Genomic DNA, 16,599 nt, shown 5'->3' with positions numbered 1-16,599 from the left:
AGTATTAATCTGGCTTAGTGTGTATGACAAGAAAATAGAAGGTACCTATACTTATGGAACTCATGATATATATCTAAAAGGGAAACCACTGGTTGAGAATGATTGAGGTGGTGACTTTGAATGCAAACAAATAGCTTTGATGAGAAAATTTCTAATAGCTATAGTACTTCAATATTGACTGTTCAATGCTGTAATGCTCCGAATACTTCACGTTTATGATGCATGAGTAAGATGGGAGTGACACGATAATGAGCTTATAAATTGAATTTTGGTTGTTGGTCATTGTGTTTTGTTATCTGGGAGTCTTAAATATTCTGGAGAATGTTTACCCAAATGAATTGAAAAACTTCTTTATTGCCTTGTTTATAGGCATATAATTAAAAAAAAAAAATTGAAAGATTCTTGAGATGACTATATTGAGATGAGATATCAAGTAATGAAAGTGTGAAGGAAGAATTACGAGACTGGTATAGAAAATCAGTTTATATAGAATATCATTACGAGAATTTGTAATATCTGTTTTGATACAGTAAAATGACAAGAGTTAGGAACAACATGAGGCTAATTGTGTGGCACCCTAGAAACTTATGAAGATGAGTTAGGAGTTGAATGGATGAGTATGTATTTATATATCTTTAAGAGTAAATGTTTTAGGAATACATAAACATCTTTGAGAAGAGATTATAATCATACACAGCAAGTATGAAACATAAAATTTTTAAAACTTGCTGAGAAGCCTAACGGCTAAATCACAAGTTAAGGGATCACATGCTGTGAGACATAAGTTTAAGATAGATATTCCCAAGGAAATACTCAAGAGAAGTTTTGTTGTGGATCTCGTTAAAGCAAGCATTAAGTTATGTGATTATAAAAAGAAGTTGTAAGCTGAGAGTGATATTAGTATTAATATTGAAAAATACTTGAGGAGAATCTAGTTTTAAGTTTTACAATTTCAAGTACAATTTATAGATTGGTTAAAGAAGAATGATGTTATGTTCATATGAAGGAGTGGAACAAAGGATAATAGAAGTTGACCCTGACAATGAAGTCAGATAATGAAACTTTCCTAATATATTATGGAAATTGGAATTCGAAAATGCTTGAGGCATACATGATTCAAATGGGTTGAGTCTTAAGTGACAAATCAATATCGTAATGCAAGAAAGATACAAGGTAATATAGAGGCATGAAAGATGATTAAGGACAAAAGGATGACTCTTAGGAATTGTGGTATTGCATGAGATGCAATGATCAAGTTGAGATAAATCTTTGAGGCATCAATAGGATTATAAAGCATAAACGCATAATAGATTATAATTCAATGGAGATGACATTGTGATGAATGATATATAGTATAAGGAAACTCAAACATATGGTTGGAAATGATATGAATGATATGAAGTTATACACAAGTATAATAAGAAGGTTGACATGCACTATAAGAATTATTATATTGAAACTAGGATTGGGATACGGATGAATAAAGGGGGAATGTAGTCCAAAGCATGTGAACACATGGATTCCTATATATAAAGAGAGATGTTGACATTTGAAAATGCATGTATCTATGTATATATGAAATTGATAATTTTACTAACTAAAGTGAAGAATGGTTATCAGTAATTGGGAGATTTTGAAATAGTGTCCAGAGAGGTTAGTGAGCTAAAGTGTTAACGGACAGGCAATGAACGATTAAAGTTATGAGTGACTTTGAAGGTAAACCTTGGATTGTTTAAGTTCTTAATGGAACTCTATTAAAGGAGGTGTATAGACCAGTATAAGATGGATGAATCAAGGTTGAGAAATTTGGTACGGAGCGGATTAATAAAACGATGATTAAGTATACAGAAGTAAGTATGATATGTGATCGAAATCAGTATAATTGAGGTGAAGTTATGGTTCAAATTTAATAATGGTGATAAAGGCATGCTTAGTGTCTCGATATAAGAGATCATGGTTATGAAAAGTATTACTGATCCAGTTCCAAAGGATGATAAGTGCCATAAATAAAGCATTTAATTGAACTGAAGGTGAACAAGGTGAATAAATTGAATGTCCCTATAGAAGAAACAAGGAGTAGGATAATAGAAGGAGATTGATAACGCAACATCGACGGGAATTCGAGGACGAATTCTATTTAAGTGGGGGAGATTGAAATACCCCATACTTTAATATAGTGATAAATAAAGTTGATCGAATGCAAATTGAGGTCAATTAAAATGTTTAAAAGTGATAAAAGACGAAAGGAGTAGTTTAGGATAAAATATTTCGCAAGTGAGAAAATAACAATAAAATAATAATAATTTTATCAGAGGAGAATTTGTGAGATAAAAGGCAATTCAGAAGTCAAGTGAGGCATAATAAGATATTTCAAGTACCAAGGAGACAAGATAAAATTTTTAAAATATTAATATTTAACCGGATGTCGAAATCAGTCAAGAAGAAGGATCATATGGTGGATCCAAGTGGGGGAGAAGATGACAAGCGCGACTCTATAAAAATATTTGTCATGACATACACGTGATGGATAGCATGTTTGCATGCTAAGAGAGTCCCGAAAAAAAAATTTACAAAAGTCGGTATTGTACCTAGAGGTACAACAAAGTTGAGTTAAACCTCGAACTAGATCAAATAGAGAATTTACGATGAAATTAAGAATTTTAAAGTCCCAGAATGGTTTAATATGGTGATTCGAAGTTCGAGGATCAATTTGAAGACAAACCGAACTTTTCGCTATCTAGGGGCAAAATGGTCATTTGCCAGCTAAGGACAAAATGGAAATTTTTAGAAAAGATTTTTGGCTCCATTTGACTTATTGGAGTAAGATTTGTGGTTTAGAAGTGAAAAATTTTAATTTCGGTATAATTTGGGGAAAAAGGGTAAAATGGTAATTTTGCCATCCGGAATCGAAAATTTAATTTTTGAAAGGATTTTGATCAAATTTAATTATTTGGAGTGTGAAATGAGTATGAGGAGTGCAAATTATGCATTATGGCAAATTTTCAATTTTTGGGGCAAAAATGTAATTTTTGAAAAGTTCGGGGGCAAAAGTGTAATTTTGAAAAATTTGCTCCACCAAAACTTTGGAAAAATCTGGAAATTTCACTTAAGACTTGGATAAGTCAAAGGGAATGCATGGTGGAAAAAGTAGGACAAATGGATGGCTAGAAAAAAAAAATGAATTAATAAAATATTTAAAATATGAATAAAATAATATTATTTCATTAAACAATAAAAAAGGCATAAAAAAATCAGCCCACCCATTCTTCTTCTTCAACATTTGGCCAAGCAAGAAACAAGAGAGAGAAAGGAGAAAATAAAACCCTAGCTAAGAAATTTAAAGGGAAAATAGGTGGAAATTCAAAAATCAAGTGAAAAAAGGTAACATTTCTTAAATTTGTCTTGTGCTTTACCTTTCCCATGCATTTTCCATCATTTTTCATGGTTGAATCATGTGATTTGAGGATGATTTGAATTCTGGTCATATGGGTTTAGAGAGAGAAAGTTGTTAGATAAATTTGATTTTGAGCTATGTTAGTGTTTAGTGTTAGTTTAGCATGTTTATGAGTAAAACAACAAGAAAAATATTTATCTTCTCCATGAATTTCCCTAGGCCGAATCTAGCCAATGGTATGTGAGGATGAGGTTGACTTTATTTTAAGAGAATTGGGTGGAAAAATGATGAATTATGAGGTTGGAAATTAAATGAGAATTTTCGGTGCAATAAATTGAAATTTTTACCCACTAGGGGTAAAAGCGTAATTTATAGTCCGGACTGATAAATTGGACCAAATTCACAGTCATTGAGGTATTGTGGATATAATTGGATAATTGAAACTGAAATGGATGGAATTGGAGTCGAATTGGGAATTTTAGGAATTTACACCGTGTATAGGCGAGTTAGGTCGGACACCGCAATTAAGCGATTGTCTAGACATTTCAAATCCTATCTAGTGCATACGCATGGGTAAGAACCTGAAATAATTTATGATAAATTGACACAATTTATTGAATTTTGTGTCATGGATTATGGATAGGTGGTGACTCAATTGTTTCGGGTAAGAGACTGCACCCGAGGGCGGAAGATAGGAGTATTTCTACTCCTAATACTGTGAGTAAACTTATTATCGTCTTAATTATCTAGAGTAGGTTTATACAATTGTGTGATTTTATGGAAAATGGGTTTAAATGGTAAATTGCTATGTTTTAGGAGAAATTGTGATTTTATAAAATGATTTTATAAATTTTCTGAAAAATCGAATACTGGTTTTGAAAATAGAGTAATTGGAGACTGTCTGCTTGTGTTGTAAATTTATGGTTTTAAATTGAATGGCTTATGACAATATATGAGCATGAATGGCTAAATTGATTTTGGTGTCAGAATTATTTGTATTGTGTATTCAGCCTTGAGAGGCTAGATTACGATAAATTGCCATGTCATGCTAGAATGAATTTTATTAAATTGGTGGAGTACATATTAATTATTTACTGCAGAGGGGGTTCCGTGGACCAGCCTATTAGAGGGGCACGGTAAACTCCATTATATTATTACCTCGAACGGAGAGGCGCGTAGGGTATCTCCTGGGGTAAAGCTTAGGGTTCACTTCACGCCAAACCACCACGTGAAGGGGAACTCAGCCAACTCCAAGGAACGGCTGTATTTTTCTCAAACTAAAATATATTTTAAGTGTATACAAAATTTTAATAGCCTTGGTGGACTCGGTTAGATGCCCTGCGCAAGGTATCACCGAGTATGAGTTTTGGCACGAGCCAAAGTTTTAAGAAATTCATAAGCCAAGTTGATTACTCGATTTATATGGATTGATTTTATTTGGTTGAAATGAACTGAAAGGTAATGAAATTACGGTATGATGACTTATTTTAATTGTCTCCATTTACTCGGCTTTAGATACTTTAGATGGTATCTGTTTACTCACTGGGATTATAAAATCTCACCCCTTCTTCCTATACATTTTTCAGGCTCAGGACAGTTTGTAGATAGTCGAGTAGGACGAGAACTAAGCTCGGAACTGCATTATAAAAAGTAAGAGTTCACAGTCTTACATCCTTTTGGTCAATTGGAGCCCACGTGTCAGTGCAGATCAAAACTTATATTTTGGTTATTTGTATTTCTATTCATATAATTTTTATTTTACTTTCATGTGCGAAAAATTATTTACAAATATTTCTATAAAAATTTATTTTATGAGAAAATAAAATATCTTATTTATTATTTTTGAATAGTACTAGTTGTCAACAATTTGCTTTCAAATGAACGTTTTAGATACTTAATTGTTTTTAAATCATTAAATATATATTTTCTGCTTACCTACTACATTTTTATCAAGTTTTGAGATTTTTGACGAAAAATTACGAAAATACCCCTGTGAGCAAGAAAATAATATTTTATTGTTCTTATTTGAAAATGACTTATGATTTTTTTGAAATACGAGATTTAATAACTGTTGCTCACCGCGGAGATGCGAAAGTTGATGCTAAGACTTGCGAGGTTTCAATCGGCATTCGGGGTGAAGAATGTCTGTCGAGGCCTCGCGGCGGTTGTCACAGGCTCGATGGGGAGTTTCGGGTCGTGACACATTTTGTCCTCGAGTGGCAAAATTACCATTTTACCCTTAGATAACGAAATTTCCAATTTGACTCTAATTCGATCCTCGAACTCCGAATTACCATTTTAAGTCATTCTAGGACTTTAAAATTCTCAATTTCACCTTAAATTCTCTGTTTGATCTAGTTTGAAGCTTAGTTCAACTTAGTTATAGTATTAAGTACACTACCGGCTTTTAACGATTTTCGGGGCTTTCCTAGCATGCAAACATGCTATCCATCACATGCATGTCATGACAAGTATTTTATAAGGTCAGGCTTTACAATATTCAATTGTAATTATAATTTTTATTTATATATGTAATTTTATTAGAAAGATTCAAAATATAGTCTAAGTCTAATGTGAATAGAATTTAAATGGACTAATTAATTGAACATTCGACAAAGTTAGGTAATGTACAGTAGGGCAAACTTTTTTTTTTGCTTTTCAATGCAAAGAATTATGTATTAATAGAGGAGTAACAAGACGAAACTCCTTAAAGCAGTACAAAAAAACGAAAGATCACAAGAAGCCTAATAAAAGAAAAAATAAAACATCACATGAACAAGACATGGCAAACAGATAGAAACAACACAAGCCAAAACCCAACAAAGGGAAAAGAAACAAAGCCAAAAAAGACAAGAATAGCTCCAAGAAAGATGATCAGCATGAAGGGAGAGGGTCTGCCATGCATCTCAATGCAACAAAAAATAAAACCATGTAGCAGAAACCAATTGAAGCATAGAAAACTAGCCTCACCCACCCAAGGTCACTTTTAATGGCCTTTTAAATGTCATTAAGTAACTTTGTAGTAAGCATATGATCATAAATCATTATCTTAGAGATAAAAGAAGTTGTATCCTTTATCTAAACACTCAAATAGTCCTTTGATTGACCTCACACCGAGCTCCATTATTGCAAACCAAAACTATTGAAGAGGTTCTTGTGCTGCTTTTAACGAAAGTCTACACTAATGATCTCTAAAAATCCTTCACAAGGATTTACTTATCAAAGACGCATATAAGATATGTCCCTTCCACTAAAGGTGATGAATCCTCTCTAGACAATTTATTTACCTTCTATGTCTCATGCTATATCCAATGACCATTATTTTGGGCATCCATGGCTAGCATCCCATAGAATGGTATCATAGTAATCCTCATACAAAACAACTTGCTGTTACAAGTCGAGGGATCACTTACACGACTATCACGTGGGGATATATTCTATAAACACTAAAGTGAAATACCAAATGGAATCCTCACGACGGGTCATGTTTAGTGAACTTGTTCTAAGAGCAAGCACCTACATTCTACTTCCAAGTATCATTATACTTTAACCTATGAGATCGGTTGCTTACTTCTCAAGTAAGGAATAAAGAATGTCCCAGTCTTTAAGCATCATTGATGCCCAATTTTAATGATACATCTATTAAGAACAATTTAAAGATTATGTTTTAGTGCATAGAGATCTCATTATTGTAACACATTATAATTTCCTTGCAAGGCATGTTAATGTAATGGACTTCATCCAATAGACTTAAAGAGCATAGTTTTATTGATGAAGGAAAACCTCTAATCATTCATTATGAATTATATGATTGGATGATTGAGATTTAAGCCTTCAGTAATCTAATTGGTTATAGGGCTCATTCCTAACATCTCCCACTAGAACCAAGCCAATCATTAGCTCATAGTATCTAGATCCAATACATCTAGCAATTGTGTCTCTATAGAGACTTGCTTATGGCATTTAGCGTGGTCAATCGTTTTATCCACCATAGATGATCTTGATCATCTTGTCATATAACTATACTTAGATCCAATGAGACCTGGGTTCTTGTATGTTAGCTCCATTGTTACATTAACAATGTTTAGAACCTTTTATTAGTTTCGAGAACTAATGATCTAAATATCCTCATATTAAAACCTTTTTGCAGTAGGATGTATATGACATTATATACATATGTAGTCCTTTTTATACCGTGGAACCATTCTAATTAGACTATGCTATATGCATCATACGTATAAGTTACTTTGTGTTATGCCACTTATTCCTTTTAGATTTTGGCAGTTTCTTTGTATACACATTGCATCCCATGCAATTGTATTACCAAAGGATTAGATTTACTCCCACTAACCTCGTTATGTGTATGAGACAAATACAGTTGTACGTTCTTTTAAATCCAACTCATTTGGACTCCTTTTGACAAAATGAAATGTATAACTCCAATGACAAAGTAATATTTAGTGGATTCATCTATGAATAACACATCTTCAATGTGTCTTACCAAATCCATGGAGTTCCTATACAATGAAGTATATTAATTATGCATCTTTATCCAAAATCTTAAATGTTAGATTCCAATGTAAAAAAGTGATACTAGAGAAACTCTTTTCTAAGTGTCATCATGCTCCCATTAAATCTTAGATCCTCTATGAGAGTAGTATTCAAACTATTTTGAATATTCCATGAAGTTGTATACATACATCTCAATGTATGTTAAGAACCTTGATATTTAGGTGTCAAACCCTGCTTTTTAAAATAATTATAATGTCATTCACATGCTCAATAGAATATTTGTACATTTAGGAAGTTCGAGAAATTGTTAAAAAACGATATTGCCCCTAATGGTACCGTTGAGTCGATTAAGCCTTGAACTAGTTCAAGTAGGAATTTTAAGGTGAAATTAAGAGTTTCACAGTTCAGGGATGACTCAAAATGTTAATTCGGAGTTCGAGGATCAATTCGGAGTCAAAGCGAAATTTTCACTATCTAGGGGCAAAATCGTAATTTTTCCACCCGCGGATAAAATTTGAGATTTTGAGAGAATTTAGATCACATTTGACAAATTGGAGAATGGTATGAGTATAAGGGATTAAAAATATGTCTATGGGTAATTTTTTAGTTTTTGGGGTAAAAATGTAATTTTTCACTTCACGAAGGTAAAAGTGTAATTTTTAAAAATTTACTCCACCAAAACTTTGAAAAAGTCTAGAAATTTCATGGAAGACATGGATAAGTGAAGAGGATTGAGTGGTAGAAAAAGAAAGTAAAAAAGATGGCTAGAAAAAAATAAAATAATAAAATATTCAAAAGGTAAATAAAATAATAATATTTTATTAAGCCTATTAAAAGGCTTGAAAATTCCAGAATTCTTCATTGGGAAGGTCAGCCAAAACCAGCAGGAGAGAGAGAGAAATAAGAACAAACCCTAGAGTGAGAAAATTCAAAGAAAAAGTGTGATTTTTCAAGGAATCAAGTGTTTAAAGGTATGATTTTTCAAGCTTAGCTTAAGATTTATCATTTCCATGCATTTCTCCTTATTTTTCATGGTTAAATTATGTGTTTTGATGATGGATTTAAATCTGATCATATGGGTTTAGAGAGAGAAAGTTGTTAGATTAATTTGATTTTGAACTATGTTAGTGTTTAGTGTTAGTTTAGCATGTTTATGAGTAAAACAACAAGAAAAATATTCATTTTCTCCATGAATTTCTCTAGGCCGAATCTAGCCAATGGTGTGTGAGGATGAGTTTGACTTTATTTTAAGAGAATTAGATGGAAAAATGATGAATTATGAGGTTGGAAATTAAATGAGAATTTTTGGTGCAAAAAAATTAAAATTTTTACCCACTAGGGGTAAAAGCATAATTTGTGGTCTGAACTGATAAATTGGACCACATTCATAGTCATTGAGGTATTGTGGATATAATTAGATAATTGAAATTAAAATGGATGGAATTGGAGTTGAATTGGAGATTTTAGAAATTTACACCGTGTATAGGAGAGTTAGGTCGGACACTGTGATTAAGCAATTGTCCAAACATTTCACACCCTATCTAGTGCATACGCATGGATAAGAGCCTGAAATAATATATATTGATTTGACACAAATTATTGAATTTTTTGTGTCATGTATTGTGGATAGGTGGTGAGCTATCTGATACGGGTAAAAGACTACATCCGAGGACCGAGAATAGGAGTATATCTACTCCTAGTACAGTGAGTAAACTTACTAACATCTTAATTATCTAGAGTAGATTTATTTAATTGTGTGATTTTATGGAAAAATGGTTTAATTGGAAAATTATTGTGTTTTATGGGAAAATGAGATTTTATAAAATAATTTTATATTTTTGAAAATTTAATAATGATTTCAAAAATAGAGTAATTGGAGACCTATACTATGATTGTGTTGTTTATCCATGATTTTACATTAAATGGCTTATGATAAATGTGGGTATGACTAGTTATTTTTATGATTTAAAGAATATGTGAACTGCATTGATTTGCCTTGAATGTGTTAAGTGAGCCATGTCATACTATTGTGATTTTATTGGTTGGTGGATTATAAAGTGGGCACTGCAGTGACGGGGGTTCCGTGGGCCAGCCTAATTAGAGGGGCATGGTTCCCAATTATTGAGCTTACCTCGATTGGAGAGGCGCGTAGGATAACTCCCGAGGTAGGATTTGAGTACACTTCACGCTGGCCACCACGTGAAATTGGGACTCAGCCAACGCCGAGGAACGACTGTGTTGTCAGAGGTGAAATGTGTTTGTGTGTGTGACAATAAACAGCTTTGGCGATCTCGGTAAGATGCCTTCGCGGGGTATCCCTGAGAATGGATTTTTGGCAAGGACCAAGTTTTTGAAAAGTACATAAGCCATGTTAAGTAATTGGATGAAATCCAATTATTTATATGGGTTGGGATGAATTATTTTAATTGTCTCCTATTACTCGGCTTTAGATTATTTTGATGATGTCTATCTACTCACTGGGATTTTATAATCTCACCCATTCTTTTTATACATTTTTCAAGCTCAGAATAGGCAATAGATTGTCAATTGCATCGAGAAGTAAATTTTGGAGTTGCATCCTAGAAAGTAAGGTTATAAAATTAAACCTTCTTAGTTATTTGGGGGCCCACATGTCATTGTAATTTAAATTGCATACTCTAGTTTTCTATATTACAGTATGTATAAATTTATTTTATTTTTATGTGCAGAAAATTAATTTTTGATGTTTCAAAAATATATATATATATTGTTTTACATTAAAATAGATTATTTTAATTAATATTTTTATTTTATTTTATTATAAAAAAAAGAAAAAGAAAGAGGAATGGAAAAACTAGTACAAAAGCCTTGCGAGGTCTCGAAAGGTATTCGGGGGAAGAATGTCTGTCGAGGCTTCGCGGCGGTTGTCACGGGCTCGATGGGAGTTCCGGGTCGTGACATTAGGAATGTCATTATGGTCCTTAAGTATTAAAGAAATGTGGATCGAATCATATCTCTACATGAATTGGCTTTCTTCTTTGAACAAACATCTCTATGTTCTATTGATAAGAACATTGCATCTATTATGAATCTATATTCATCCTTGATCAATGAATTAACTACAAGTAAGAGTAATATTCACTAAGATCACATCTTAATAAGAGTACTTTATACTAAATAGTTCATATGATCTTATATTTGAATTCTATGAACATTTCAAACTATCCAAATTGTATTTCTTTGAGTATACAAGACAAAAAATTAATTTGGTCTTGTTTAAAATTAATGCAATAGGAATATTTACTATAGCATTTTATGTTTAATGGTTCATATACATCTATATGTATAAGACCTTTAAAACATACCAAGTCATTCATTTATACACAAAAAGTGATTTAGTCATGTAGATAAGAACTACTAGCTCCATTGTGATTCCAAATCAAAAGGATCTAATTATCTTCATACTTTAATTCTTACTTTAATGACCAAGACTACAATGCCATAATTGAGATCATATGTGATTATCTAATATAAGTTTTTCTTGACATTTATATTGAGCATTGATTTACTACTATTGTTTAGTGCTTTAGTCATTACTTAAATGCATTCCACATATAGTACTAAATACTTATGATGTTGGTACAATAGTAACGACTGATAGCTCAATCATAAACTTGGTTAAAGCAAAAAATTTTATAAGTTTCTTCTTCTTTAAGTTTGTCAAGGAAACATCTTTATGTGAAACCTCGACTTTTAGAGACGTGTAGCAGAGGTAGAGACAATGACACGGGTTAGGGGTAGTTTTGTCATTTCTTTGGTGAGCTCTTAGAAGTGAGTTTTTCTAATATTATTAAGGTCTAAGTAGACCTAAGGAATAAATGAATGATGCATATAATAATGAAATAAATGAAAAAAATAGAAATAATTATAATTTCCACGGTAGGGTTAAAATGGTCATTTTGTGTCTCAGGTCTAAATTTTTAAGTTTTCATGAACTTGAGTTCCTTTAATCTATTGTGGACCTTTTCTCAATGTCAAAAGAGTAAACAGTTTGAGCCAAAGGGAAGAAGAAGGCAAAGTCAACTATACAATGGCATTTTTGTAAATAAGTGAAACTTTAGTTAACTTTAGGATAAATATCAAATTTTTCCAACCCTTTCTCCTCACTTCCAACAGCTTCTTTTTCTTCTTCCCATCCTTCTTCCTCATTAAACATTTTTCATCTTCCATGGAAGCCATCCCTTGAAACCTTCATAACTTTCTCAAAGTAACTTCAATTCTTATTGTTTGGCACACTTTTTCATAGGATTCTTTGTGCTCTTTCACTTTTACATCTCAAGAACCCTCAAAAGTCTTTCCTCAATACTTTGTCTCACTAGTTGGACATTTTAGAGAGAGAGAGAGAGAGAGAGAAAGAAAGAGACTTTCCATAATAGTTTGACAAACTCTTGAAAAGGAATTCAACTACAAAATCACCAAGGTAAGTAGTGAGTTAGGGTTGATTTTTAAGTTGTTGATGAATGGCCAATGGTTAGAATTGTGGATTGTCTTATTGTTGAAGGTTATTTATTTATTTCTAGTGAGGCTAAAGTAGTGCAAAGTAATGACTAGTCAAATGGTAATTGGAAGCTAGTTAGGAATAACTAGTAAAACTTGATTTAGAAAACAACTTTTGGAATAATATTCATGTTAATTGAGTTGGTATGATGCTATTGTGTGTGATAGGTTCTCACGAGACCCCACATCTCCACTTGGAGCATTAGTGGAAGTTGGAGTTGATTAAAGAACTAACAAAGACAAGTGACTGAACTTGCATTAAAATGTTTTGGGATAAATGCATATGTATTTGGTTGAATCATTTGAAATATTTTATTGAACTTTTCTCTAAATATGCATGGGAATAAGCCCTTGATGAAACATTTTTATGATGTGAAATGTGTAGTGTGATGAATTCATGTGTTCCTCTATTATGATGATATGTATGTTATGCCTTGAATGATAATGTTATGTGATAATTATAACCATGCGTATGCGGTGTGGGAGTGCACATGACAATGCCGGTAGTGTGCGGTGTGGGAGAGCACACATCGATGATATATGCCATGTGCGGTGTGGGAGAGCATGTGACGGTGATGGTGAGGTGTGGTGTGGGAGTGCACCTAATGATGATATTGTAATGTGCTGTGTGGAAGTGCACATGAGTTGGGGGAGAGCTGGGTGAGGCCGATAGTTGTATATATGTTTATATATGTTATATAAAGGTTACGAAAATAAAATGTGATTGTATTGAATGTTAAATGTTAAAAATTGTTAAATACGTTCAAATTGATTTTCATTGCAGAAAAAAAATGGATTTTCATTATGACAAGAATTCTTCTAACTTAATTGTTTGGATTTTCGCTACAGCGAAATTCATTCTCACTACAGCGAGAAACTCTCGGGTGCTAAGGGCTTGACTAGCTCAGATTTTTGCTATAGTGAAAATGCATTCTTGCTGTAGCGAGAAACTCTCGGGTGGTTGGGTAAAATGCTTGCTCGGGTTTTCGCTATAGCGAAAAACTCTCGAGTGGTTGGTTCAAAATTTTGCTCGAATTTCGCTGCAGTGAGAATGCCTTTTCGCTGTAGCGAGATTCACTTTACCATGCTTGCCTTGCTTGGACTCTACCGTAGTTTTCACTCTTTAACTTCATTGTTGATCATGGATCTTTTAATACTAAGGCACTAAATAATCAAGGGTTGAATTGAGGGGTTTTTAACAAGAAATTAAGCTAAATTGCATTGTTTTCAACATAAGTCAATCATGTTTTCTAAAACTTTCCATATTGATGCTTGTTCCCTTCTTATGTTCACTCACTGGGTTTATACTCACTCTTTTCAACTTCATGTTTTCAAATTTGGAGGTAGCTGGGACCTAGGTTGAGGTGTCCACGTAGATCCATCTTTTTGGTAGGTACCATGGCATTTAGTAGCTCTGCATTCACCCAAGGTCACTCTACTGGAAGTCAATGAGTCTTTTTGCCTTTATATACATACACATGATGTAAATCACTAAAATACATGTCATAAACAATATAAGTTTATTTTGATTAACGTTGCCACTATGAGTTGGCAATGGGTGATATTATTTTGGATGATATAAATGTAAGTAGTTGGTTGTGATGTTATATTGTTGAGATAATTATACTTAAGAATTACAAAATATGGCATTTAAAGTTATAGATAGAATGATGAATAGGATCATATAAAAAAAGGCTTGCTTGGGCTTAGTGGGCTATACCCATTGGGCCCATGCGCTGGTCATGGCCAGGAAATTGGGCTATGACACATTAGTTTCTCCTTTGTCCATCTTTACCATAAAGATACTTTATAACATTTCCCAAGCTTGTGTCTTTATTGTAACTGTCTTTCATATTTAATAATTAAGGTAATGTGATAACTCTATTATATAGATTTTTGTTGCACATTTTTGGGCATGAATTTAGCTAAGTGCACTTGTTTTTAAGTTTGTTTTAGGTAGTTTTTATGTCATTCGTTAATAAGTTTAAAGCATGTTGAATTATTTTAATTCAAGTAATTTGGTTTGATTTCATGTTAAAAGTCCTAATTTGAGCCATCACTGATTCAGTTCTTTGCTTTTGAAGGTTCTTAAGTATATAAAGCTTAATATATGATGAACCATACAAGGATGGCTAGCTGCAGACTCTCATTGAACATGCTACAGTATCTTGAGCATAACTCATACTACAAAAGTCCAATCAATATGATTCTTGAACCATTGGAAAGATAAGAGGAAGGGATAAAGCTTTTATGTTTATCCCATTGCATACAGTTCTAATCAGATCATGATGAAAATCATGTTGGAAGTAGTTGGATTGCTACAGTTCTGCACAAGGCGGCTTAAAAGGACTAGTGTTGTGGCCTCAAGGACTCTAAGGCCGTGGTGCCAAGGATGCATGCAGTTCCCATACAAAAACTAGAGAGCAAGGTGCCTAAGCGCCAACCACCTAGCGTCGCGATGCCCTATTGCCCCATATGCATATACAAGTATTCGAGAGGAATGCACCACAGTGCCAACACAGGATCTTTTATTTTTACAAATGATGAGATGTTTATTTTTAAGGCTTTTGAAGAGAGTATAAATAAGACATTTTAGTAGAGAAAAAGTAGAGAGAGTGGTAACTTTTTAGAGAAAGAAAGAACTTTTTGCACAAGAGAAAAATGAGAAGAAAACAAGATAATTGAAGATACAAAAATAGATAGAGAATTGTTTCTCACTCTAGTTTAGTTTTTTCTCTCTTTCTTTTGCTGTAGATATGAATTATCTTCTTTAGGAAATGTTGTTTGCTATAGAAATGATAAGCTAAATAGTTTTTTCTAGGATTGTGGTTGATCTTAGCATGTAACTTGGATTTTATCACTTGTTTGCTTAATATTATTGGGGATAAAATTGTCTATTGCAAATTAATGATTATTGTTTCCATTTTGCCTAATCAACATGATGGATTAATATGGATCTCTAAATGCAACTTGATGAAGGGAATTTATAATAGACCAAAGGTTTGAATAACATGTGTTCATTTAGCCTAGAGATTAGGTTAATTGATTAGCATTTAGGATAGAAATATACCTAAGTGCCATGTGTAGTAAAAAATATAACATAAACATAATGAACCTTCCTTTAATTAATTCACATAGATATATAGTGAATAATTAAAATAGGTATTTCTACAAGCACCACGACAAAGACATGTAGATATTTGTGGTTTCTAAGCTAACAATTCAACTCAGTGATTTAAGTAAAACGAAAGAGGTTATTTTTAATTAAAATGTTAAGGGATTCCATAGTCCTAGGCATTAATCAAACATTTTTTTTAGCAACTTTTGTCATCCATTCCTTAGTTTAGTATTGTTAATTAAACTTTGCTTTTAATCAATTTACAAAAACTTGGTTCACTTGGATAAGATTAATTTGGAATAATTTTAGTACTTAGCGAGAATTTAAGAGCAATTCTCTATGGGATATGATACTCAACTTACTTTTATACTACTTGTTCGATGCGTAAACTTGCGTGTATTAAACCGACAACAAGTTTTTGGCATTGTTGTCAGGGAATTGCATTCTTTATTTTTGCTAATGTTAATACCAAACAAATTGGTCTTAATTCATGTTTTTCTTTTGTTATTTTTTAGGTGCTTTTGGTCAGTGTATAAGAAGAAGCTTGAAGATTATTTCTCGTGATCCAGAGATTAAGAGGACATTTAAAAGACGTTGTAGGGAAAATTTGGAAAATTCTACTCATATTGCTACAATAGCTAAACAGCAAAGAGAGCAGCAAGTCCAAGAGCGAGTAATGGAAGAAAATTGGTCTTTAAGAGATTATGTTGTTCTGTTAGTACAAGGGCTTCACTTAAGCATTAGAAGGCTGGCTATTCAAGCCAACAATTTCGAGATGAAGTCAACCATCATCTAAATGATCCAGACTTCAGTCTAATTTGGGGGTTAACCGAATGACGATTCTAATTTCCTGGAGATCTGTGATTCCTTCAAGCATAATGGAGTGACCAATGATGCCATCAGACTATGACTTTTCCTTTTCTCATTGCGGTACGAGGCAAAGATATGGTTAAACTCATTTCTTATAGGCTCCATTACGACTAGGGATGACTTTGCTAAGAAGTTCTTAGCTAAGTTCTTCCCTCTAGCCAAGATAGCG

At 32.8% G+C, this 16,599-nt stretch overlaps 1 long non-coding RNA gene across 1 annotated transcript; it reads left to right on the top strand.

Annotated features, from left to right (window-relative positions):
- The first annotated feature begins 3,283 nt into the window (after nt 1–3,283).
- On the top strand, nt 3,284–5,160 carry LOC148760331 (uncharacterized). The gene is made up of 3 exons (XR_016028809.1): nt 3,284–3,381; nt 4,038–4,111; nt 4,981–5,160. It is a non-coding gene; the product is annotated as an uncharacterized LOC148760331 (long non-coding RNA).
- The last annotated feature ends 11,439 nt before the right edge of the window (nt 5,161–16,599 follow it).

The sequence above is a fragment of the Theobroma cacao genome, chromosome 10 (genome assembly GCF_053813885.1).
Source record: "Theobroma cacao isolate CCN51 chromosome 10, ASM5381388v1, whole genome shotgun sequence".
Taxonomy (NCBI): Eukaryota; Viridiplantae; Streptophyta; class Magnoliopsida; order Malvales; family Malvaceae; genus Theobroma; species Theobroma cacao.
This window is presented reverse-complemented; position numbering and strand designations above follow the sequence as displayed.